A 27,921-nucleotide genomic window follows, 5' to 3' on the forward strand; every position below is an offset into this window, starting at 1 on the left:
TAGGGTATAAACAATACCAGATCCACAGAGTTGGAAAGGAAGATACATGAGCAACATGAAAAGACAAGGGAAGAAACTGCCACAAACAAATAAAGACAACACATCATTAGAAGCACTGGCAGCTACAGCAGAAAAACGACAGAGAAAGATTTCAGGATATACATGGTTAAAATGTTTTGGGATCTCAAAGAAGTCATAGGAGAACAAATACAGGCAGTGAAAGATCACTTTGACAATGAGCTAATCCAAGAAGCAAAAGATCACCTCATCGGGGAGACAGAGATTCTTAAAAAAAAAGAAAGAAATCCTTGAAATGAAAGAAATAAAAAACCAAATTAAAAACTGACATGAAAACATCACCAACAAAGTAGACCACTTAGAAGATAGGACATCAGACAATGAATATAAAATAAATCATCTTGAAAAGAACATAGACCACACAGTAAAAATAATAAGAAACCATGAGCAGAACATTCAAGAAATAGAAAGACATAGGCTAGCAGATTGGATTTAAAAAAAAAACAGACCCAACAATATGCTGCCTCCATGAGACTCATGTAATAGGTAAAGACATACACAGACTGAAGGTGAAAGGTTGGGAAAAATCAAGGGAACCATATACCAACACGACATAACAATCATAAATATATATGCCCCGAACAATGGTGTAGCTATGTTCAAACAAACAAACTCTTCTCAAGTTCAAGAACCAAATTGACCACAACACAATAAACATGGGTGACTTTAACACACCTCTCTCACCACTGGATAGATCTTCCAAACAAAACTTGAATAAAGAAACTATAGAACACAATCAATAACCTAGATTTACCTGACATATATAGAATATTTCAAACCACATCAAGTGGATACACTTTCTTCTCAGCAGCACATGGATCCTTCTCTAAAACAGACCACATACTATGCCACAAAGCAACTCTTAGCAAATACAAAAAAGTAGAGCTACTACCATCCATTTTATCAGATCATAATGGAATGATATTGGAAATCAATGACAAAATAAGAAATAGAATTTCTCCATCACCTAGAGACTAAACAATATGCTACTGAATGAACAATGGGTCACCGAAGACATCAAGGAGAGATTAAAAAATTCTTAGAGGTAAATGAGAACATAGACACAACATATCAAAATCTCTGGGACACTATAAAAGCAGTACTAAGAGGAAAATTCATTGTATGTAGTTCATTCCTTAAAAGGAGGAAAAAGTCAACAAATGAATGACCTCACAGTACATCTCAAAGCCCTAGAAAAAGAAGAACAAACCAGCAGCAAAAGCAGTAGAAAGCAAGAAATTAAAACTAGATCTGAAATCAATGAAATCGAAATAAAAGAAACAAATGAAAAAATTGACAAAACAAAAAGTTGGTTCTTTGAAAAAATAAATAAAATTAACAGACCCTTAGCCACGCTAATGAAGAGAAGGAGAGAGAACTCAAATTACTAGCATATGTGATGAAAAAATGTAATATCACAACAGAAACTACAGAAATACAGAGGATAATTAGAAATTATTTTATTTGAAATCTTATACTCCAATAAATAGAAGACATTGAAGGCATTGACAAATTTCTTAAGTCATACAATTTGCCCAGATTGAGTCAGGAAGATACACACAATTTAAAAAGACCAATATCAAGTGAGGAAATAGAAGAAGCCATCAAAAGCTTACCAACCAAGAAAAGCCCAGGACCTGATGGATACACATCTGAGTTCTACAAGACCTTTAAAGAAGAACTAATACCAATACTCTTCAATTTATTTCAGGAAATAGAAAAAGAGGCAGTAATTTCAAACTCATTCTATGCAGCCAATATCACCCTAATCCCAAAACCAAGCAAAGACACATCAAAGAAAGAAAACTTCAGACCAATATCTCTAATAACATAGATGCAAAAATTCTCAATGAAATTCTGGCAAATCGAATACAAAAACATATCAAAAAGATTGTGCACCATGACCAAGTGGGATTCATCCCAGGGATGCAAGGTTAGTTCAACATACAGAAATCAATAAATGTAATTCATCACATCAATAAACTTAAAGATAAGAATCATATGATCATCTCAATAGATGCAGAAAAAGCATTTGATAAAATACAGCACCCCTTTATGTTCAAAACACTAGAAAAACTAGGGATAACAGGAACATATCTCAACATCATAAAGGCTATCTATACTTAGCCTCAGGCCAACATCATTCTAAATGGAGAAAAATTGAAGGCATTCCCTCTAAAAACTGGAACAAGACAGGGATGCCCTCTCTCACCACTTTTATTCAACATAATTCTGGAAACACTGGCCAGAGCAATTAGATGAAAGAAATCAAAGGGATATGTATAGGAAAAGAAAAACTTAAATTAGCACTATTTGCTGACGATATGATTCTATACCTAGAAGACCAAAAAAACCCACAAGAAAACTTCTAAAACTAGTAAACGAATCCAGCAAAGTAGCAGGATATAAAATCAACACCCATAAATCAAAGGCATTTGTGTATATTAGTGACAAAGCCACTGAGAAGGAAATGAGGAAAACTACCACATTCACAATAACCTCAAAAAAAAAAATATATATATATATATACACACACACACACACACACACATACATACATACTTTGGAATCAACTTAATGAAAGAGGTGAAAGATCAATACAACAAAAACTACAGAACCCTAAAGACAGAAATCAAAGAAGACCTTAGAAGATGGAAAAATCTACCTTTCTCTTGGATAGGCAGAATTAATATTATCAAAATGACTACACTACCAAAAGCACTATACAGATTTAATTCAATTCTGATCAAAATCCCAATGGCATTCCTCATAGAAATAGAAAAAGCAATCATGAAATTCATCTGGAAAAATGAGAGACCCAGAATAGCTAAAGTAATCCTTAACAGGAAGAGAGAAGCAGGTGGCATTGCTATGGCAGACCTTAAACTATACTACAGAGCAATAGTAACAAAAACAGCATGGTATTGGCACCAAAAAAGACTGGTAGACCAATGGTACAGAATAGAGGAAACAGAGACTAACCCACAAAATTACAATTATCTTATATTAGACAAAGATGACAAAAACATGCACTGGAGAAAAGATAGCATCTTCAACAAATGGTGCTGGGAAAACTGGAAATCCATATGCAACAAAATGAAATTAAACCCCTATCTCTCACTATGCACAAAACTTAACTCTATCAAGGACCTAGGAATTAAACCAAAGACTCTGCGTCTAATAGAATAAAAAGTAGGCCCTAATCTTCATCATGTGGGATTAGGCTCCAACTTCCTTAATGAGACTCCTATAGCACAAGAATTAAAACCAAGAATCAATAAATGGGATGGACTCGAACTAAAAAGTTACTTCTCAGCAAAAGAAACAATCTGTGAGTGAATAGAGAGCCTACATCCTAGGAGCAAATTTTTACCCTTCACATATCAGATAGAGCACTGATCTCTAGGATACATAAAGAACTCAAAAACCTTACACCAAAAAAAAAAAAAAAAATTACCCAATCAACAAATGGGCCAAGGACCTGAACAGACACTTCTCAGAAGATGATATACAATCAATCAACAAATATATGAAAAAATGCTCAGCATCTCTAGCAATCAGAGAAATGCAAATCAAAACTACTCCAAGATATCACCTCACTCCAATCAGAATGGCAGCTATTATGGAGACAAACAACAATAAGTGTTGGTGAGGATATGGGGAAAAAGGTATGCTCATACACTGCTGGTGGGACTGCAAATTGGTGCAGCCAATATGGAAAGCAGTATGGAGATTCCTTGGAAATCTGGGAATGGAACCACAATTTGACCCAACTATCCCTATCCTCGAACTATACCCAAAGGACTTAAAAACAGCATACTACAGGGACACAGCCACATCAATGTTTATAGCAGCACAGTTCACAATAGGTAAACTGTGGAGCCAACCTAGATGCCCTTCAGTGGATGAATGGATAAAAAACATGTGGTATATATACACAATGAAATTTTACTCAACAATAAAAGAGAATAAAATCATGGCATTTGTAGGTAAACAGATGGCATTGGAGAAGATAATGCTAAGTGAAGTTAGCCAATCCCAAAAAACAAATGCCAAAGGTTTTCTCTGATATAAGGAGGCTGACTCAAAGTGGGGTAGGGATGGGGAACATGGGAGGAATAGATAAATTCTAGATAGGGAAGAGGGGTGGGAGGGAAAAGGAGGGTCAGGGGATTAGCAAGGATGGTGGAATGTGATCGACATCATTATCCAAAGTACATGTATGAAGACATGAATTGGGTGTCAGCCTATCTATATACAAAGTCATGAAAAATTGTGGTATATATGTGAAATAAGAATTGTAATGCAAAAAAAAGTTCAGGTATAAAGACATGAATTGGTGTGAACATACTTTATATGCAAAGATATGAAAAATTGTGCTCTATACGTGTAATAAGAATTGTAATGCATTCCACTGTCATGTATTTAAAAAATAAAATCAATTAAATTTTTAAAAAGTATTTAGCTGGAACCGCTTAACTGAAAATGGGCATTTGGTTGGTTAAGTGATAGAACAATCCAGGTATAGCCTTCAGGAGTGGCATAATCCAGGAACCTGGTACTACCCATCTTCAGGTTCTCTGTCATCTCAGTTAACTTTGTGTCAGGTTCCACATGATGACTCCCTACAGGTCCCTTCTGTGCTCAACTTCAGGCATCATTCTAATTATATTTGATCACAAACCTGTCTACAAATAAATCCATCAGGGTGATCGAAATCCTGATTGGTCAGACCTAGATCATATGCTCTATGTCTGCAACCATGAATGGAGGCCAACCTGAAACCATAGTCTAAGTGTCAAGGGGTAGTTTTTCCAAAGAAAGGATGGGCTGTTGTTCCCCAGAGAAGATGGAATGGACACTGGTCTGGCTAAGGCAGCACTCCTTTAGACCAAGAACCTTCCTTCATCGTCTGCGATTATGTACCTCATCCTTCCCTACTTTGCAGATAACAAAATGAAGCTTCAGAAAAATTAATTAATAGGTCACACTTGTTTTTTTCTACTCTAAAGCCAAGCCTCAGTGAAAAAAGTATTTCAGTCAAGGTTGCTTTCCATCTTGCACAGACTTCCTTAGGATCAAGCCTGGACCAGGCTGCTACTCTGTCATCTTCTGACTGCTCTACTGGGCCACACAGTGGCATCTTTCCTCTGTCCTTACTTTATCCTATGAACAAAGTGCATGAAGAGCCAGTTCTGTGTATAGTGGAGGTCTGTAGAGGTGAATGACCCTGAGAAAATGGCCTGCCAGGTGTGGAAGAGAAATTCCTAAATGTTAACCACTACCAGCCATGTGCTATCATTTGGGAGTCTAGAAGAAGAAAGAGATGATAAATTGACCATTTTCTGCCACTGTGCCCAAAAGTAATAGATCTGATTTATCTCTCAGCTGGTATTGCCTAGTAAAAACAAAGCCAAGCATTTCAATGGCTTGTGTTGGAAGACCAGCAACAGTGCAACTCTCTCATGTCCCATAAAGGTCCAAGTCACCCTAAGCATGATGTGAAAATGCCTGCTGTGTGTGTTACCAAACAGAACCCATGTGGATCTGGGTTCATCAATATAGAGAGCAAGAGCACTGATTTTACAATCAGACAGATAATAAAGATGGTTGGTGACAGCTCTGCTATCTCCCTGAACTTTCATTTTATCATCTGAAAAATGGAAATAGGTAGTAGAACCTTTATAATATAACTGGCTATGCAGCTCTATTTTTCACTCCATTAATATTTATTATACACACAGCCCATGCCAAGCACTGATCTAGGAGAGGGGACACAGGATAGGCAACCTAGTCCAGTCTCTGCTTTCTTATGCCTTACAACTTATTAAGGATGCTGTTAATGTATGAGATGATGCTGAAGATGCATATTAACCAATGACTCACCCACAAAAATCTACAGTTTGTAATGGAGATAAAAGTGCTACAAGGAAGATACAGATGGGAACATGAGAGTGGATAATAGGGACCCAGTCATAACACTGTGAAAATTAACCAAATCAAGAGGTAGACTGATTTTCCCTTTCCTGTACCCTTTCTCATTATAAGGTGACTACATTCTTTCCATCAAGCAATAGACTCTAGTTCTCCACATCATGAATCAGGGCTGGTGTTGGGACTTGCTCTGTCTATCCAGGCAGGGAACAGGATAGTAAAAATAAAAGCCAAGAGAAGCATTAGACCATAGAAAGAAATCCAGAGAGCATTAGGGAAAGGGATTCCCAGACACAGTCTTGCTCAAGATGGTAATGCTGGAAATTTCAGTGGAAAATAGGCAATTATAAAATAGAGATAAATGAACCAGAGACCAAGTAAAAAGAGGAGTTTGATAGCATCTTAGACACAACTGAAAAGTGAGGTGGAAGTTAGGCTCCCTGAGATAGTTAGCATGATACTGAAAGAAATTGAAAAAGAGAATGAAAACTATTAGAATGCTTCATAACTCACAGAACAGGACAGAATAATTTTAGTATCAACACTAAAAAGAGCATTACAGAAAAGAAAATTACAGGCCAGTCTCTCTAATGAACATAAACATAAGAATCCCAAGTAAAGCATTACTAAAGCAGAGCTACTGATTTATGTGCAGTAGAACATTCACAGCCAACCTTGGTTTATTCCAAGAATTCTTAGCTGTCTTAGCATTTGAAAATCAGTCAATTACAGTTATTGTATTAACTGAATAAATAAAGGGAAAAAATGAGTATTGTATATATGTAGGAAAAAATGCTGAATAAATTTCAATGTTCATTCATGAATTTTTAGAAATCTAGAAATAAAATGTAATTTATGGCCAGGCATGGTGGCACACACCTGTAATCTCAAGTGACTCAGAAGGCTGAGGAAGGAGGTTTATGAGTTCAATGCCAGCCTCAGCAACTTAGCAAGACCCTAAGCAGACTGGAGACCCAGTCTCAAAAATACTCAAAAAAAAAAAAAAAAAAAAAAGTGAAGATGTGGCTCAGTGGTTAAGTACCCTTGGGTCCAATCCTCAGTACAAAAAAAAAAAGTAATTTCTTTCCTCTAATCAAAGTATTTACATAAAACATATAAAGTATATTATCATCAATAGCAAATTATTAAAAGATTTTCCTCTGAGAAGAAGATTGGGATACCCATTAGTACTGTTCTCGTCTACACTTTTTTTGTGTGTGTATCATGGAAAATGCACAGTCACAAGATAAAGGATGAAAATTTGAGTGGAAGAGAGAAAGCTATTTTTATTTTTAGGTAAAATAAATATGCATGCATAGAATCCATAGTATATATATATATATATGCATTTGGGAACCAAATTAGAAATATATTTTTGAATATGCAGCAAGAAGATATAACAATTATGTGTGTGTGTATGTGTCTCCAACACAAGACTATCAAAATATATAAATATTTTCAACTATAAAGGGAGGGACAGACTCCAATAAGATAATATTCGAGGTCTTCAACACTCCACTTTCCAAAATGAACAGCTCATTCAGATAGAAGTTCAACAAAGAAATATCTGAGTTGAACTATAGTGTAGAAAAACAGAACTAAAAAATATTTACAAAATATTTCATCCAACAGCAGCACAGTACACATTCTTCACATTAGCACACGAACATTCTCCAGTATAAATCATGTCATAGGCCACAAATCAAGTCTCAATGAATTTCTAAAAATCATATCATGCACCTTCTTAGACCATGATGGAGTAAAACTATAAATCAACAAGAAGAATGGAAATTCTAAAAATACATAGAAATTGAAAAACATGCTCCTAAATGACCAATGAGTAATTGAGTAAATTAAAGGAAAAATTAAAATTTTTTTTCTAGAAGCAAATGAAAATGACAACGAATCAAAATCCATGGGCTTCACCAAAAGCAGTATCAAGAGGGAAATTTATTGCAATAAATGCATATATTTAAAAATATCTCAATCTACAACGTCTCTCAAGAATTTTAAAAAGGAGGATCAAACCAAACCCCAAATTAGTAGAAACAAAAAAGTAATGAAGATCAGAGCAGAAATAAATAAAATCAAAACTAAAAAAAAAAAAAAATACAAAAGGTCAATGAAAGAAAGAGCTGGTCTTGTAAAAGAAAAAGCAAAACTGACAGGCACTTTGCTAGACTAACCAAGGGAAAAAAAATGGCTGAAATAAATAAAATCAGATGTGATTTTTCAAGATGGTGAAATAGAGAAGGTCGCTTTCCTGGCAGCTCCATGGTGTAAGACCAAGAATAAGAAAGAATAAAATAAGAAATCCCCAGTATGACCATTGCTGCTGCAGCCAGAGTGGTCAATCCATGAGCACAGTGGAAGGATAAGGGAATTAAAGGAACCCACATTTTTAGGAGGCCTGAGGTGTGTCTGGTATGGAGAGATCAAAGACACTGCCCAACTAAACTAAAAAATAAACTACACATTATCTTTATGTGGGAAACAAACCCCATCTCTCCAGGTTGTATGCAGAGGACAGAGGAAAGAACCATTTCACAGACGTGGCACAGGGGCTGGCAGCAGGCAGAGCTAATTCTTGTGAAACCTGAGTTTGGCCCCCAGTACAGGCTTGGTAAACCCACACTGCATGACATAGAGGGTGCCTAAGTGACCAAGGGAAAAATCAAATGTGGAGAGGGGTTTATACAGGGAAACACCAGTCACGGAAATTCACACAGCTTTTCCTCTCCCCCCAAAATCTGGCCATTTGTAGGACCAGCTGGGAGAGATGAAACTGGCTAGGAATTTGAAAGGGCAGGAGCAGGAGAGATTGAGTTTGGAGACTGACTTAACCTAAAAGACGAGGAAACATAGGGTCTGCAGGTGGGAGGGAACTAAGAATCGGCTCCTCCACCGTATGAGTGGAACCCAGGGGAGATCCCTAGGGTCCAGTCTCCAGGGTGGACCAGCAACTGCTGGGCCCTGGAGGTGCACTGATATAAACTCTTCAAACCAATCACCATTCAAGGAAAAACCTAGACACTACCTAAGCCTAAACCCTGCCTCCAGGAGTTCTGCCTATCAGATTTCCTCTTACACTCCAGCAATCCCCAGCCTGAGGGTGGAGCAGGCATCACACTCCAGGCCACACAACCTGATACTGTTAAGAAGAGAAGCTGAGAATCATTTGAACTCCAACAGAAACAATTCTTTAACTTTTCATCTATCTATCTATCTATCTATCTATACACACACACACAGATATAGATATAGATACATGTAGATACATTTAGATACATATAGATATAGAGATAGATATATAGATATATCTATATATTTTTAATTTTTCCTTTTTCATTTCTCTGTTTAACTATGATCTGAATGTTTCATGGACATGTAGACATATTCACATTGTTTTTCTCATTTCCAGCATTTTTGAAGCCAGTTATTTTTCAGAGACCAGCATTGTAAGAACTGGGATGTTTGATTAGTATATTTCTATTTTGTTTTGCATTCTTTTATTTTTAATTTAAAATTTTTTTTCTGTATATATTTTTCTCACACTTAACTGTTTCCCTTTTTTCTCTTCTGCTAACAGGCAATCTATTGTGCTGTCTTTCATGTTTTAATTTTTTATTTCTATTTTTTCTCTCCTCCTCCCTCATAATCATCATGTCCTACATCATTTTTATTCTCTCCCTGCCCACTATTTGAAATTACAAGCCCTTTTGCAAGATTACTGATACTACTGTGGGCCATAACTGATCACATCATTTCTGTTTATTGTGACAATTAACATGTAGATGCCATAGTAGGAGACATTTGGCTTAATGCTGCATATTGTTTGAATTGCTTATTGTTATTATTTGTCTCCCCCTAACTGGTGACATACTGGAAATCTTCAGGGACACTCTAAGTCTACAGGGTAGAAACTCGACTGCCTCAGATCCAAACTGTTAGATGGGTAGTCACACAAACAATATGAAAAATCAAGGGAACAAATCACTCCAAATAAACCAAGATGCTTCAATAACAGAATCCACTGAAACCACCAGTGCAAGAAATGTCAGAGAAGGAGTTTAGAATGTTCATAGTTAAACTAATCTGTAGGTAAAGGATGATGTAAGGAATGAAATCAGAGAAACAATACAGGAAGTGAAAGATCACTTTCAGAAAGAGAAAGATTCTGGGGCAGGGGAGACTCAAGCAGAAATCCTCAAAATGAAGGCATCAATGAACCAAATTTAAAAATTTAATGGAAAGCATCATCAGCAGACTTGCTTAGGGCCTTGATAAGTTTCTGAGGCCAGCATTGAACTGAGACCCTCCTGCCTCAGCCTGCTGAGTTGCTGGCATTACAAGTGTGTACCACCACATCTGGCTTCCAGCTGATTTTTCACAAAGGTACCAGGAACATACAGTGGAGAAAAGACAATCTCTTCAATAAATGGTGCTTACAAAATTGGATACACAAAAGCAGAAAAATGAAATCAGATCTCTTCTTGCCATACACAAAATCAACTCAATATGGGTAAAAGACCTAAATATTAAAACTGAAACTATGAATCACTACAAGAAAACATAGGAGATGCACTTGACAATTTTGGTGTAGGTATTGATTTTTTTTTTTTTTTTTTGAGACAAAAACTCAAAGGCACATGGCACAAAAGTAACAATAAACAAATAGGATTATATCACGTTAAGAAGCTTCTGAACAGCATAGGAAATAATCAACAGAGTTAAAGAGTCCACCTACCAAATTGGAGAAGATACCCGCAAGCTCTTCATCTAACCAGGGATTGATATTTAGCATATGTATATATGTAAGTAAATGCAGAAGCTGTACACTTAAGAAAAAGATAATAATCCAATTGAAAAATAGGCTAAAGAGGAAAGTAGACATGTCTCAATGGGAGAAATAATAAATGGCCAACAAGCAACAAGTACATGAAAAAATGCAGTCTAACTGGGCGTGGTGACACATGCCTACAATCCCAGAGGCTCAGGAGAATGAGGCAGGAGGATCGCAGGTTCAAGGTCAACCTCAGCAACAGCAAGGCTGCTAAGCAACTCAGTGAGACCCTGTCTCTAAATAAAATACAAAATAGGGCTGGGGATGTGGCTTAGTGGTTAAGTACCTCTGAGTTCAATCCCTGGTACATACCCACCCCCCAAATAAAAAACCATCTCACTAATCACCAGAGAAAATGAAAATCAAACCTACAGTGAGATAGCATCTCAACCCAGTTAGAATGGATATCATCAAAGACAAAATATGGACCCAGCACAGTGGTGCATGCCTATAATCCCAGTGGCTAGGGAAGTTGAGGCAAGAGGATTCCAAGTTCAAAGCCAGCCTCAGCAATTTAGCAAGGTGCTAAGCAACTCAGTGAGACCCTTTTTATAAATAAAATACAAAAAAGGGCTGCTGATGTGGCTCAGTGGTTAAGTGCCCTGAGTTCAATCCCTGGTACAAAAAAAAAAAAATCCCACAAAAAATAACAAGTGCTGATGAGGAGGTGAAGAAAGGGGAACCATTATATATTGTGCTAAAAATATGAATTAGTATAGCTCTTATGGAAAACAGTACAGATATTTCTCAGAAACTTAAAAATGGAACTACCATATGACCTAGCAATTCTACTATGGGGTATATATAGACAAAGGAGAAAAAATCATTCCAAAAAGATACTTGCACTGTATATTTTTTGTAGCACCATATTCACAATAGCTAAAATATAAGACCAACCTGGATGCCCATCAAGATGGGCATGAATGGTTAAAGAAAACAAGGTATATATATATACAGAGTATTATTCAGCCACAAAAGAGTAAAATCTTGTCATTTTTACCAACATGGATGGGACTGGAGGTTACCACATTAATAAATAAGCCAGACTCAGAAAGACAAACAGTACATGTTCTTGCTCATATGTGGAAGCCAAAAAACTATCTAATAGAAGAATGTAAAGTAATAGTCATCACTAGAGATTAGCAGGCAAAGGGAGGAAGGTGGGAAGCAGTTCCATGAGAGGCATCAAAAATAGGAGGGGTTCATTTCACTTTTTCTATAGCACGGCGGGGTGATCATCAGTTAAAACAACCTGTAATGTATTTCTAATGTCTAGAAGAGTATAAAACTCCCAACACATAAAAATGATTAATGATTGAAGAGATGGAAATATTTATTACCCTGATTTATTACATATTGTATACATGTACTGAATTACCATAATGCATTCCATAAAGATGTACAAATATTTTGTCTCAATTAAAAAAAGGGTTTTCAATAGAAGTACAATTTAAATGAGTATAAGGGGGGAAACTATTTTTATTCCCAATTAAAATAAACATGCATGTATACAGTCCTTGGCACACACGGCTTTGGATACCAAACAGGAAGTATAATTTTTTTGTGATTTCTATTTCCATAAATGTAGACACACATTCTGTTTCTAAGTAGGTGGAGCATTATGAAGTGTCCTCCTGTGCCTGTAACATTAATTTCATCCCATTTTAATATTGAACCTCAGTAATTTTAGATGCAATTGTTGGGATCCGTCTGTCCTTCTAACTAATACATATAGGTGATGAACAAATATTTGTTGAATCAAATTGACCTGTATGTATAGATCATTGAGTTTAGTACTATTGATTTCTCAAAATGGTCCATTTTGGGAACGTTTTTCTTGAGAGTTAAAGGACCCATAAAAACATACAAGGAACAATAATTTTTTAATCTAATTGAGAATAAAGGTTTTTATGGATATACCAAAGCACTAAAACATTAACGGACCAAGAACTGATAGAGAACAAATTAACCCACCTAATAGAAAGCTAAAGGACGTGGTTAAATCATAGAAGATGCAGTACAAATAGCCAAACTCATGTGACAAAGGGATCTTTTCATATTAAATGAGATGTGAATTCAATCAGCAATAGGCCATTTTTATCCACCAGATTGGAGATAAATAAGAAAAATTAGATTATTCCACACAGACATGCTTATGGCATTTTCTATTAGGCATGGACCTTGTACTGTTGATGGGATACAAATTAGCTCCAATATTTAATTTTTTTAATCTTTGTTTTATTTTTTTATGTGGTGCTGAGAATTGAAACTAGAGTCTCACACGTGCTAGGCAAGTGCTCTACCACTGGGCCACAATCCCAGTCCTGCTCCAATATTTAGAAGAGCCATTCACAAATAGGGTTCCAAAGCCTTAAAGTGGTCAAACCTTTTGATTGAGCCAGTGAACTTTTAACCTGCGGAAACAACCAGGTCAGTATAAACGAATCAGCACAGGAATGCTGATGATCACCAGTACTCCCTGGGGCCTCCTGCTCTAGAGGTCCCTTCCAGGCCCCCCTCCAGCTAGGTTTTCCCTTTTTGTCAGTGAGTCTCACACCAAAGGGGTGCTATAACCTGCAGCCCTTCCTCTGGCTCTTACTCCTGGTGCATAGCACCTGCAAGTGGCTCTGAGCTCCCAGGTCCATATCCTGAGGGCAACCCGCAATGGCAGTGTACCTATTTATAGGTCTGAGAGGTAGCTTCTGGCAGGTGGTATAGACAGAATGTGAGCACATAGGCTGGAAACTTCCCACCTGTGCATGAGAAGCCCCTTATTTAGCAGAAAGTGCTAAAGATGGGAAGAGGCGTACTGAGGCCAGGTCACCTTGTATCACCATGTTCTAGCATGACACTCAAGGGACTCAAGGAGTCTAAATTTGAGCCTGATTCTCTAAGTTGTAATAAAGTCATATTTATCATGATTCGATGAAAATATATGTATCATTTAACATTATATAGGCAGCTTTATAACTTTAAAATATTTAGACATATGCTATATCAACCTTCATTTGTACTCTTAAACCAAGCGTCAGGTCCACAAACATTCCTTCTAATTTCATATGAATGAAAATTAGAAGAAAACTATACTGAATGACATGGAGAGACATTCTAAGCTATATTAAAGAAACAAAGATCTGAAAGTTGTGATTCAATTTGTGTGCAAAGAGGGGTGTGGGGGTGCATGTGTGTGTGTTGTGGATGTGTCTTTCCTGCCCACTTAAAAACGAAGAGATATAAAAGACATTCAACAGTATGCTGGAAGAGGTTATCCGCGAGACAGTGGCACCTGAGGTTAGTATTCATGTACTTTGTTAATTGGAGCTTCCTAATTTTCCATAGTGAACATTATTCGTGAAATAGAGTCAATACAAATATAAACACATAAAATAGAAATAAAGTTAATTTAAATGTATAAATAAGTGAAAAGAAAGAAATTTTAAAAATAAGCCTCAGGAGTTGTCTCCAAAGAGGTTCTTCTAAGGTGGCTTCAGGGTATCTTCCTTGGGCAAAGGAAGTCTTCCTGGGTTTCCACCAGGTTGAGTTAAATTGAGGGGTAAAGTGATTTGCCCCAAAATCACAAAATCAGGAGTGTCACTGAAACAACAGCAATCCAGAAGGCATTTGTGACCATACCTCACCTTTCAGGGGACATCATTGACTTTCAGAAGCTATCATTGAAAAGGATGTCTCTCCTCTCCTGCACATGTCCCCTGGGCTGCCTACTGGAAGTGGCCATGGGCTTCTCATGTTCTTCTTGCTCTCACTTGGACTTCAGTTCCTGGGTCAGAGGCAGGAGAGGCTCAGAATGCTCCTTGGGATTCTCAAGGGTGAGAGGCATACCTGGGCCAAGGGCCCATTCCACCCTGGTGCTACTGCTGGCTTACCATTTAATTTATGCCTGCTCATGCCTTGACCCATCACTGGGGCAGAACTTCTCTCAACAGAGCCAGGGGGACATTGGCACATGTGAAAATAACCCAAGATACTTTAATTAAGTTCTCCTGGGTCACGGGGTCTCTTAGAGTGAAGGGGAATGAATCCCATCAGGCTGTTTTCTTTCCTGGGTGCTCACAGCCTCAGTAATAGTGTGGTTTTTACTTTACTTACTCAGTAAAGTTTAAAAAAAAAGTAGACTTAGTTAATTTATGTCCACTTCCTGTTCATTGTTTAATACATTAACTATTTCTTTAACTTATTGGGTGGTTTTGAAGACTAGCCCAGAAGTATTTTGTCTAGTTGACACTTTAGCTTTTTATTACCAGTTCTACTTTGAAAAAGAAAAAAAAATTACAATATTAAAATAATCAAAGATGAAATCTTTTATGAGTAGGAAAGAACCCGTGGAACATCTCGAGTTTGCTGCACCCATGGGCTGGATATTGCCAATGTTCATTGTACATGAATGACTGGGATTAGGGTCTCTAAAGTGATCTCAGAACGTATTGCATTCTGTGAAATTCTGAGTCCTGAGAAACAGTAGCACATGAGTTCTCTGGCTAATGCAATAGATAAAATTGAAAGAGCAGGTACCTTGGAGTTATCTGGCTTTGTATCCTTAGCTGAGAAGTAGGATATCCAGCAAGACTACTGGGAGGAATAAAAAAAAAACAAACATTCCTATGAATTTCAAAGTGGAAGGTGGGCATTGAGGTCAGGACTGGATGAGAGGGAAATGACTGCCTTAATCCACTGTCAGTTGTAAATGCTTTGTGCACTGCTATTTTTTCAATGTACCCAGGTATGACACTGGCCACAGGTACTTGAGCACAGTGATCTTGAGCACATCACTTTGTTCTATCTTTCTAACTTTCCCATCTTCAAAATGGGCACAATGATAACACCAACACCCCACAGGACTACTGTGAAGCAAAAGAAAGAAAAACACTGTAAATGCAACATGTGTACATAAGACCAAGGCATAGCCTTCCATTAGTACAAACTCTTTTCACTCTTATTAGCAATGAATAGAATTGGTCTAAAGCCAAGTGTATTTGAGTTCTAAGTACAGATAAAACACAGCCTAATTCAGTTGCAGATTAGATTAGTAGGTGCTAAACACTATTGAGTATGTATTGTTAATTCTTTACTAAAGTATGTATTTTCTATATTATGCCGAAAGTTCCTATTAAAGAAACTGTTCAGATTATAGTTAGGCCCTGGGCAGATGGCTAAGTAGATCATGCTGTTGGCAAACACTGAGTGTGCTCTCACCACGCAGTAATGATTGATCTGTCCCTTGGAAACGGTCGGGCCCAACGATGCTACACAATGCAGAACCCCGGTTGATGAATGATGGACCGAGGACCATGAAGGGACCAATGATTAATCTTTATCGTTTTCATTGACGATAAGAACATTGCTAATTCAGTTGGAAAAGACTACTGCAAAAGGGTGTGAAACCTTGAAACAGAGACAAATGTTCCTCATCCAGAAGCCAGCTTTCATCAGCAATAGGAACATATTCATCATAGGACGACTGTCACCTAAAGAGAAAGCCTCCAAAGTAAAGGTTAAGAGAAAACTAGCTTTCTCACATGTTTATGCAGCCACCCCCAAAGGGACAATGCAGGCAACACTGTTCTATGAAAAGGGAGGACCAAGAATTAATGAGACTTGGCTAGGGTCAATGGGTCAAAAATGACATAGGGAATCATGGCAGTTAACTGACAGTAAAAATGTCTAAAAAAAAGCAGCCTTGGAATTACCATGAAATAGTCAAGAGGAAAGAGTAAACAGAAAGGATGACTCAGGTCCAGATTTGGGAACATCATGAAAACTGGGGGATAGGAGGAAAAAAAAATTCTATTTATTGTGCTAAGGACAAGAGTGAGCAGGAGAGCTGACAGTGGAGTCATCTGCCTGGAACAAATGCCCACAGATTTAGAGATGCTCATTTTTTCACAGTTGGAGATGATCAGAGCCTCTTGATCATTTGTTCAAAACACAGTGACTATATAATGTGAGGACAGGGGACTGGGCTTGTGGCTCAGTGGTAGAGCGCTTGCCTAGCACATGTGAGGCACTGGGTTCGATCCGCAGCACCACATAAAAATAAATAAGTAAAATGTGAGGTCAGTAATATACTGGTGTCTGGTATCAGTTCTGAGGAAGGGTAATGCATTTATTTTCACTAAGTATTTACTAAGCCATTTCTTGCATTTGTGTAAATTTTTATACAAAGAACAATGCAACTGTAGCAACAAAGGACAAAAAATCTGAAGTCAATTTATTTGAGTTTTATATTGCCCCCAAATATTCATTCCTATTGTAATTTCTAGTGCACATTATCCATATACCACTCAGCAAACATTATAAATTGTTCGAATTATAAAACGTTCATTTGCCATCTCTTCACCATAGAGACTTGAAGAATTTCCAAGTCTGATCCTGACACATGCTCCTCTGATTTGAAATGTATGTTTTGGATTATATCAATTATTTTAGAATCATTAAGATTTATTAAAGCCTTTGCAGAGCTTAACAAAAATCAAGTAATCCAATTAAATGATGGAAAAATGATTTTAAGCACTTCTGAAAAGAAGGCATACAAATGGCCCACAAATACATTAGCCACTAGGGAAATGCACATCAACTACAAGGACCACAAGGAGATACCATCTCATTCCAATTACAGTAGTAATTATCAATAAAGCAAAAAATAACAAATACTGGTGAGATTCGGTGAAAAAGGAATTATCCTATACTGCTGGTGAGAATGTAAATTAGAATAGCCATTATGGAGAAAAGTAGGGAATTTTCTCAGAAAACTTAAAAATATATCTACCATATAATCCAGTTGCCCCACTTCTGAGTATATAATCCAAAGGAAACGAAATCAATATACAAAAGAGATACCTGCATGCCCATATTTCTTATGGTAGTATTCAAAATAGCTAAGATATAAGACTCCTTTGTGCAAGAATTAAAATCAAGAATCAAAACAATCTGTGAGGTGAACAGAGAGCATCTTGAGAGCAAATCTTTACACCCCAAACATCAGATAGAGCACTAATCCCCAGGGTATATAAAGAACTCAAAAAGCTAAACACCAAAAAAAAAAAAAAAAAAAAAATAACCCAATCAATAAATGGGCCAAGGACCTGAATAGACACTTCTCAAAAGAGTATATACAATCAATCAACAAATATATGAAAAAATGCTCAGCATCTCTAGCAATCAGAGAAATGCAAATCAAAACTACTCTAAGATGTCATCTCATTCCAGTCAGAATGGTAGCTATTATGAAGACAACAATAAGTGTTGGCGAGGATATAAGGAAAAAGCTACACTCATACACTGCTAGTGGGACTGCAAATTGGTGCAGCCAATATGGAAAGTAGTATGGAGATTCTTTAGAAAATTGGGACTGGAACTACCATTTGACCCAGCTATCCCTCTCCTCAGACTATACCCAAAGGACTTAAAAACAGCATACTACAGGGACACAGCCACATTAATGTTTATAGCAGCACAATTCACAATAGCTAAACTGTGGGACCAACCTACATGCCTTTCAATGGATGAATGGATAAAAACAATGTGGCATATATACACAATGGAATATTACTCAGCAATAAAAGAAAATAAAATCATGGCATTTGCAAGTAAATGGATGGAGTAAGAGAAGATAATGTTAAGTGAAGTTAGCCAATACCAAAAAAACAAATGCCAAATGTTTTCTCATACGGAGGCCGATTCATAGAGGTCTATGGAGGGGGAGCATGGGAGGTATAGACAAACTCTAGATAGGGCAGAGGGGTAGGAAGGGAAGGGAGGGGGCATAGGGTTAGAAATGGTGGGGGAATGTGATGGACATTATTATCCAAAGTACATGTATGAAGACAAAAATTGGTGTGAATATACTTTGTATACAACCAGAAATATTATACATATAGAGCACAATTTTTCATAAGAATTGTAATGAGCAATAGTAACAAAAACAGCATGATATTGGCACCAAAAAAGACTGATAGACCAATGGTACAGAATAGAGGACACAGAGACTAACCCACAAAATTATAATTATCTTATATTAGACAAAGGTGCCAAAAACATGCACTGGAGAAAAGATAGCATCTTCAACAAATGGTGCTGGGAAAACTGGAAATCCATATGCAACAAAATGAAATTAAACCCCTATCTCTCACCATGCACAAAACTTAACTTGAAATGGATCAATGAACTAGGAATTAAACCAGAGTCTTCATCTAATAGAAGAAAAAGTAGGTCCTAATCTTTATCATGTGGGACTAGGCCCCAACTTCCTTAATAAGACTCCTATAGTGCAAGAATTAAAACCAAGACTCAATAAATGGGATGGAATCAAAATAAAAAGTTTCTTCTCAGCAAAAGAAACAATCTGTGAGGTGAACAGAGAGCCTATATCCTGCGAGCAAATTTTTACCCCTCACACATCAGATAGAGCACTAATCTCTGAGGTATATAAAGAATTCAAAAAGCTAAGCACTAAAAAAACAAATAACCCAATTAACAAATGGGCCAAGGACCTGAATAGACACTTCTCAGAAGAGGACATGCAATCAATCAACAAATATATGAAAAAATGCTCAGTATCTCTAGCAATCAGAGAAATGCAAATCAAAACTACTCTAAGATGTCATCTCATTCCAGTCAGAATGGCAGCTAACAAACAACAATAAGTGTTGGTGAGGATGTGGGGAAAAAGGTACACTCATACACTGCTGATGGGACTGCAAATTGGTGCAGCCAATATGGAAAGCAGTATGGAGATTCCTTGGAAAATTGGGACTGGAACTACCATTTGACCCAGCTATCCCTCTCCTCAGACTATACCCAAAGGACTTAAAAACAGCATACTACAGGGACACAGCCAATCAATGTTTATAGCAGCACAATTCACAATAGCTAAACTGTGGGACCAACCTAGATGCCTTTCAGTGGATGAATGGATAAAAACAATGTGGCATATATATACAATGGAATATTCCTCAGCAATAAAAGAAAATAAAATCATGGTATTTGCAGGTAAATGGATGGCGTTGGAGAAGATAATGCTAAGTAAAGTTAGCCAATCCCAAAAAAACAAATGCCAAATGTTTTCTCTGATATAAGGAGGCTGACTCATGGTGGGGTAGGGAGGGGAAGCATGGGAAGAATAGATGAATTCTAGATAGGGAAGAGGGGTGGGAGGGAAAGGGAAGAGGCAGGTGATTAGCAAGGATGGGGGAGTGTGATGGACATCATTATCCAAAATACATGTATGAAGATGTGAATTGAGTGTCAACATATTTTATATTCAGAGATATGGAAAATTTTAGTGTATATGTGTAATAAGAATTGTAATACAAAAAAGAGTACATGTATGAAGATGTGAATTGGCATGAACATACTTTATATACAAAGATATGAAAAATTGTGCTCTATATGTGTAATAAGAATTGTAATGCATTCTGCTGTTGTGTATTTAAAAAATAAAATCAATTAAAAAAAGAAATACCAGAGAATGAAATGGAGCAAATTTTACTGTTTCCATGTTTGAATAGGTCACAATTAAACCAATTATTTTATGTAGTTACAATAAAGTAATAAAACACCCACAAAAAGACAAGAATTATAATGCATTCCGTTGTCATAAATTTAAAAAAAATTTAAAAAGTATCAAAAAAATAAAATTAGTGTTCTCATAAAAAACAAACTATAGCTAAGATATGAAATCAACCTATATTTGCACCAATGAATGGATAATCAAAATGTGGTATATATACAAAATGGAATATCATTCAGCCATAAGAATGGGCAAAATCCTATCATTTGTGGCAACATGAAAAGAACTGGGGGACACTAGAAAAGGCAGACGCAGAGGGACAAGTACCACATGTTCTCTCTTATGTGTGGAAGCTAAAGTAAATCACCCTGAATGTAGAATAGTGATAACTAGAGGTTGAGAAGGGTGGAGGGGCATGGGTGAATGAAGGGAGGCTAGATTTGATTAGCACATTCTGTATATACAAGTATGGAAATATCATATTGAACTCATTAATATATACAATCAATACATATCATTTAAAGCCATGTCCTGAAAAATGGGTCTGACAGAATCTTAAACCATTGAAACAATCAAAGTCAGATGCTTTAGATGCCTGAATGAGATACTCCAACACATTATCACTGCTACTCCAACATCCTTAACTGCCAAAGATAACTTTGACAATCACTCAAGGACTTTAAGTGAAATTCCACCAGTATAAATCAACCAAGCAAACTTCTGATCCAAGATGAAAAAGTGCCTGGACTCCCTTTGCATTTAAAACAGCTATAGATTCTGAGGAAAGATACTTCCTACTCTCACTGGAATATTCAGAAGACTTAGGACGGTGCAGATACTGGGAGGTAAAGAGCAAATACTTCATCAAGGTTATGAAAATACAGAGTTCTTTCATGGAATACTTGGGCTAATTAGACCTTCATCAACAAAAATAATTGGAGCAAAAAATATCTGCATGATGGAAAGAATTGCATGTATGGATGTGTATATGTACTGACTCATAAACATACAGATGAATATTATGTGACTACTCACATATACATACATGTATACATGTATAGATTTGAAAACACAATGGGGAAATATATATGTAAAATATATGTATATGAATATATAAATATGTGCATGCATATGATATACATATATACATATCACACATATATTTATATATTCATATACATTCACATATTCATATATATGAATAATATGTATTCACATATATTTCATATATATTCACACATTTTCATATAAATTTCATATATATATTTCATATGTATTTTTTTTTAGAGAGAGAGAGAGAGAATTTTAACATTTATTTTAGTTTTCGGCAGACACAACATCTTTGTTGGTATGTGGTGCTGAGGATCGAACCCTGGCCACAAGCATGCCAGGCGAGCGCGCTACCGCTTGAGCCACATCCCCAGCCCTTTCATATGTATTTTTATTTGGCTTTGGAACTTGAAAATTTGTCACACACATTAAAGATCTTGGAAAGAGCATCTACTGCCAAATTTAACATGAGTACACAGGTAAAGCACACCAATCTTCATGGATGAATTTTCATTCAAAAAATCTGAGGGCTCAAAAATCATACACAATATTTCCTCATGCATTCATATCATGATGTGTTTAAAATGAACTATAAAGAACAAACCTCAAAGCAGCGAATTGTCTTGTTTGTTAAAAACTGCTGGATTCTATTAAGAATATGTATAATAAGCTGAAGATTAAAGACTCAAAATCCAAATCACCTGGTGGCTTCCACCTGGGACTAGTCATTTTGGCAAGGAGCTAGAACACATGGTTCTTCTACTGTCTCATCTATAGCGATACCAGCTAACTCTTTTCCTGAAGTGTCCATTGGAGCTACTGGTAGTATCTCTGACACAATTAACTTCAAATGCATTTTCTTAGAATCAAGGGGAAAATAAACCACAATAAGTGTTACTCCTTAAAGGAAGAAGTTTTGAGAAAACCCGAGAAAAACCTTTGTACATACTCTCTGTGTGTAAAAAAGGTTTTGAGTAAGTACTGAAGAAATTGGGTAACTTGCCTTGTTTTTTCCCCGATTTTCTGCAAATGTTGGTTACTTCTAAATATCCATACACTGGTTACCATTTCATTAGAGTTTGACAATAACCTAATAAAGGATCCAGCTGAAATATTTTTCTAGGTCCTTTATGGAGTAGGAAAGAAGAGCACATCAAGGGTAAGTGGCTTGTTGTGGCCTCAAGTCAGAGGAATAAAAAATTAAGTAAAAGAATCAGTTCTTCCTTATGATACTGGCCCAGAAAGAGCCTATAAGACTCCCAGATTATCTATAGTGGGACCACAGCAAGAACTTAACTCTCTCAGTCTCCTGTGGCTACTTTCAGAAAAGCATAGAGAGGTATCCAGGGAGCCTGGAAGCCGTTTGTTTTCTGGTTGTTCTCTGAACATCACCATAGATGCACGCTCTCTGGTGTCACAGAAGAGGCCTTTGACAATTGGTAACCCCATAGATGCCTCTCTAAACAAACTTTTTAAAATTCTACATATTTTAAATAAATTGTTCTAAAAAAAGAGCTTATAGTTTTTAGATTTAGACTCACATAGGAATTTTACAAGGCTTTTTGATGTGGTTAATTTTTTTTTTTTTAATCAACAGAATATTTGTCTTGGAGATAGAAGGCATAAAACATATCAGGCCCTAGTATTTTTTTAGAACTTACAAATGTGTAAGAATTGATGTGCAAAATATAGTGTACACAAGACTGACTCCAGTCCCCGACCCCATCCAGCTTGCCTTATAGACCAACACAGGACAATAGAAATAGATTGCCGGCCACAAATGCAAGCTACGTATTCAACACTGAATTTTATAAGGTGAGAAGAAACTGATGAAATTCATTTTAACAGTATCTTTTATTACTCCCAAATATCCAAAATATTATGATTTCAGTATGTCATCAGTATAAGAATTTTTAATGTGGCATACTGTAGTATGTGTTATTAACTATTCAAAATTCATTGTGTATTTCACATTGGTATTACATCCTATTCTGGACCAGTCACATTTCCACATGAAAGCCATTTCCACAAGAGCCACATGGGACTGGTGGTGACCATATTGGACAACGCAGGTCTAGAGGGGACATGAACAAAAAGGAAACCGTCAAAGCAAATGCAGATAGTGAGGAGGGTGGTCACCAGCTGCAAGGAGCCCCATGGGGACACAGTTTAGATAGAGAGGAGAGGTCATCCTTTCCAGGTAATATTTAGGCTGGGATGAGAACAAGAAAAAAAAAAAAAGTCAGGCAAAGAGAGTAGAAGAGCACAGGAGGCAGAGGAGAGCCTGGGACTTAAAGTGACAATATAAATAATTCAGCCAGGGTAGTGAGGCAAGGAGACAAGTCAGGAGTCATTCAGGGTCTCAGGGGCACAAGCAGCTTAGGGGCCATGTAAACACAAAAGGAAGCCCTGATACAACTGAAGGTTTTGAAAGATGTTTCTGGAGACAAGATACCTCAGAGGTTTTCAATCCTGAGAGATTTTTTTTTTTTTTTTTTTTTTTTTTTTGGATGTCGCTGGAAATCTGGAGATAAACCCAGGGCCTTATGGATGCTAGGCAAGCTCTTTACCCCCGAGCTACACATCAACCCCTCCAGGTTTTCTTTGTTTTTTTTTTTTTTTTAAAGCAATTTCCAGGTGATTCTCCTTTACAGCCTAAGCCACTGAGAAAAACCTGATCTCTTGCAGCACGGGGCCTGGGTTAGTCAGGGCTAACTGACTAACTAGCATGGGCTCCATTTAATACAAAGGAAAAGGATTAACTTTACACTTCTCACACTGATGTGGGTGTTCCATTTATTTTCAGGAACTCCACCACAAACATTCTTTTTCTTTTTTAATATTTATTTTTTAGTTTTGGATGGACACAATATTTTTATTTGTTTATGTGGTGCTGAGGATCAAACCCAGTGCCTCACGCATGCTAGGCAAGCACTCTACCACTGAGCCCCACCCCAGCCCAACACCACAAACATTCTAATCAATAGCCGAAAATATTAACACTTGAGTTTGATGAAAGTGGAAGCAGGTAAAAGCCGAAGTCCTAGAAGCAGCTTGTGATCTTAATTACACATCAGCCAAAAATAACAGCGTTCAGTATCCACACCTCCACTGTGTGCTCTTGGTTGGAAATATGTCATTTGCTATGTACACATCAAAATATTCCCACTAAAGCACTATTAGGAACTATTTGGGGCCATGTGGAATCAGTTAAGCCACGATGCTGTTAACTACTGTGCCACGGAGCTGCATGAGCTGTTCTCCAACTAATGAACCATATCATTAATTACAGACACCTCAAATAAGAATGCCTAACAAGGCAGGCTTGATATATACAATAAATAAAAAGGTTGTGATTTGTAAAGTGGTCAGCTCATTCCCAACCAATTGTCTCCTGTTTTCCTGGGCTGTAATTGGAGACGTTAATTTGATTTATCACACTGAGCTGGGGAAAGACCTGGCAGTTTGCAGAGATTAGAGAGTTGTGAAATCTGCGACCCCCAAAGTGCTTTCCACCAAGTGCGGACAGACGGACGATGCATTTCAGCTGGGGTTTATTATGGAAGTGACTAGGTACCCAAGAGAGAGAGACACATGGTAGAGAAGAACATTACCTACCCATCTCCCCCCCCCCAATTTTTTTCCCTCCATTTTTCAAAATGACACTTTTGGTTTTAGAGGGAAGAATTAATGAAGCGGCCTCAATGTGTTAGATGGCTTTCAGTTGCTGTGACAAAATAACTTAAGATATACAACTTACAGGAGGAAAGACTTCTTTTGACTCACGGTTTCAGAGGTTTCAGTTCATCAATGCTTTCCTTGTTGCTTTGGGCCTGTGGTGGCATGTGACAGAGCCCACGGGGGCGAAAGACAGGGTAGCTGAGGAGCCACCCAACTCGAGAGGGCCAGGTCGTAGAGAGAGGAAGGGGCCAGAGTTCAAATATTCCCTCCAAGGGCCCACCCCCAGTGACATGCTTCCTCCAAGGAGGCTCCACCTTCTAAAGGTACCACCACCTCCCAAAGCACCATAGGCTGACTGGCCCGCTAGGCCTTGAGCATATGTGTCTTTGGGGGACATTTAAGATCTAAACCACAGGAGCTGGGGGATATAGTTTAGTGGTCCAGTCCTTGCCCACCATAAGCAAGGCCCTGGGTTCAATTCCTAGTACCACCAAAACAATAAACCCAAGACACCCTGTTGACTATTAACAAAATCAAATTAAATCTATGAATTAAATCCATGATACTAATTGTTAAGACCTTGAATGGTAATGTTCAATAAGAAAAACTGACTGCAGCCCATGGTGGTGGTGATGACTATAATCCCAGTGGTTTCAGGAGCCTGAGGCAGGAGGTTAGCTAGTTCAAAGCCAGTCTCAGGGACTTAGCAAGACCCTGTCTCCAAATAAGAAAATAAAAAGGGCTGGGGATGTAGTTCAGTGGTTAAGCACCCCTGGGTTCAATCCCCCTTACCAAAAACAAACAAAAAAATAACAAAACAGACTTAACTGTTAATATTATTCAGGCAAAATATGTTTGTGTATTTATCCTTTAATCTATTATTTGTATGTGTGTGAGTGTGTGTTAGTAGACTTTTTGGATAATACATAGTATATTCATATACAATTCCAAACAATAAACTAACAGATATTCCTTATTTCCTAATTATCTATCTAAATATTGATAGGACAGAAATCAATCTATTAAATGCATTATTTTAGCAAAAGCAAAAGTCATATTTGTAATTCTCCAACATCGGCAATTAACTATTATTTATTTGTTGCAAAAAAAAATATTAATCCAGTCTAAAGTAAAGAGTCAGTCTGTGCTCATATTAGAAATGGATAATATTAACAATGACCATTCTGAAGGAGCTACCATGTGCTGGCGGCTTGGCATCCAGCAGTTCCTCTGAAGCATCTCTTTTTAGCTCTGCACCAATCCACACCTGGAGTTCTAGGAGGGCAGATTCTAACACCTCCTCTGCTCACAAATTTCCCCCAGGCTTGGCATATCATAGGCTTGATAATATTGGTCGACTGGAGAAGTATCTTGGGTCCAGGGTTTTCCAGAGATTGAGAGCAACCTGAAATGTTTTCATTTTTCAGACTCCTTGTGTAGATTGAGGAAGTGTGTCGAGGTACCTAAGGACTTCTCATCCAGCTTGCACCCACCTCCCCTCCCCCGAAGTTGTATTTGAGTATGGTGGTAGCAAAGCTCTAAACCTGAGTCTTTGTAATTATGAGGCCTGAGCTGATGTCCTCATTCTCCTCTGTGCCCCACTGTCCCTTACCTATCACACGACGGATGTTGGGGACACCGATTTGAACTCTACCATAGGGAGTTTCAGAGCAGGATAACCTATGGAACAGTCTTCCCTGAACCTTGCATATGATTCAAGTCCTGAGACTGATTTACCTGCAAGATTTTATGATTTGATAATTTGGAGTGTTACCACGATTTTTAAGACAGCTTTAGCCAAAAAGACATGCTCTGTGTTTGCTAGAAAGTCCCACTAAGCAGATAGATTGGGAGAAGAATGGTGTTTGGCAAATTGCAGAGGTGGTAGGGGGAACCTTTGGCCAGAAGAGCAGAATAGGGACTATAAATAGAGAGACCATCCTGGGGAGGACCCTTTTGAGAGTAAAAGGAGGCGTTATTCATACAGGATGCAGGGTAAGGGCTACCATCTGAGGAGGTCATATAGCAGGGTGTATTTTGCTTTTTAGTTCTTTTTCACTTGATGTGTCTTTCTGTGCCTTCCCGAGCACTGAAAATCACATTAGTTTGCTGGGTCACAGACCTCTTTAAGGATCTGGTGAAAGTCACAACCCTTCTCTCCACTAAAACGCACAAGAGCAAACACCCACAAAACAGTGCTTATGATGTTTAGGGGCTTGTGAGCCATCGGACCCCCCTTCATAGTCCTGAAAGCAAAGATGCCCAGGAACCTTGATGTATCCCTAATGATTTTCAAAACAAGTCTTTTACACGGAAGTTTTGGCATTCCATTTTCCTTCCCTATATTTTTTTCTTGCCTTTGCTAAACCACAATGTTACCTTTGCAGACAGAACATCAGACCAACACGCTGAGCCAAAGGAGGCCAAGCCAGTGGTTTTCCAGAGGAAGGAGCCACATGAAAGCCCCCTGAACTGCATCCTCTGTATTTGTGGCTGTTTAGTGGTTGGCAGATTGGTGAAAATAACAGCCAATAGGTATCCAATCTAAATTTACAGAGGGGATAAAAGCAACCAAAATGATAAAACATCTCCACTCTTGGAAATGAACAAATGCTTGCCTCCACCAAGGAACCCAATTATTTTCATTTGGGTTTTATTAGAGGATTGTACAATTTCCAAATGTACAAGGAAAGTTTAAAAAAAACAGTAAAAGAAAAAAGAAAGATTGGGGAAAGAGTATAATCTCAGGGTGTTCTCTCAAGAATGTGGGGAACTCTTCCACCAAGCTGAATTGGAATCAATAATTGCC

The 27,921-nt window shown here is 37.5% G+C and overlaps 1 long non-coding RNA gene across 3 annotated transcripts in view; it reads right to left on the reverse strand.

The window, feature by feature from the left end:
• LOC124098214 (uncharacterized) overlaps window positions 1-14,663 on the reverse strand; it is a 71,933-nt gene extending 57,270 nt beyond the window's left edge. For all 3 annotated transcript variants that reach the window (XR_006853503.2, XR_006853501.2, XR_006853500.2), the window contains exon 1: window positions 14,494-14,663. This is a non-coding gene — a long non-coding RNA (uncharacterized LOC124098214). The remainder of the gene's footprint in view (window positions 1-14,493) is intronic.
• Between the last annotated feature and the right edge of the window lie 13,258 nt (window positions 14,664-27,921).

The sequence above is a fragment of the Marmota monax genome, unplaced genomic scaffold (genome assembly GCF_021218885.2).
Source record: "Marmota monax isolate L192 unplaced genomic scaffold, Marmota_monax_Labrador192_F-V1.1 WCK01_AAM20220418_F8-fsc00042, whole genome shotgun sequence".
Taxonomy (NCBI): domain Eukaryota; kingdom Metazoa; phylum Chordata; class Mammalia; order Rodentia; family Sciuridae; genus Marmota; species Marmota monax.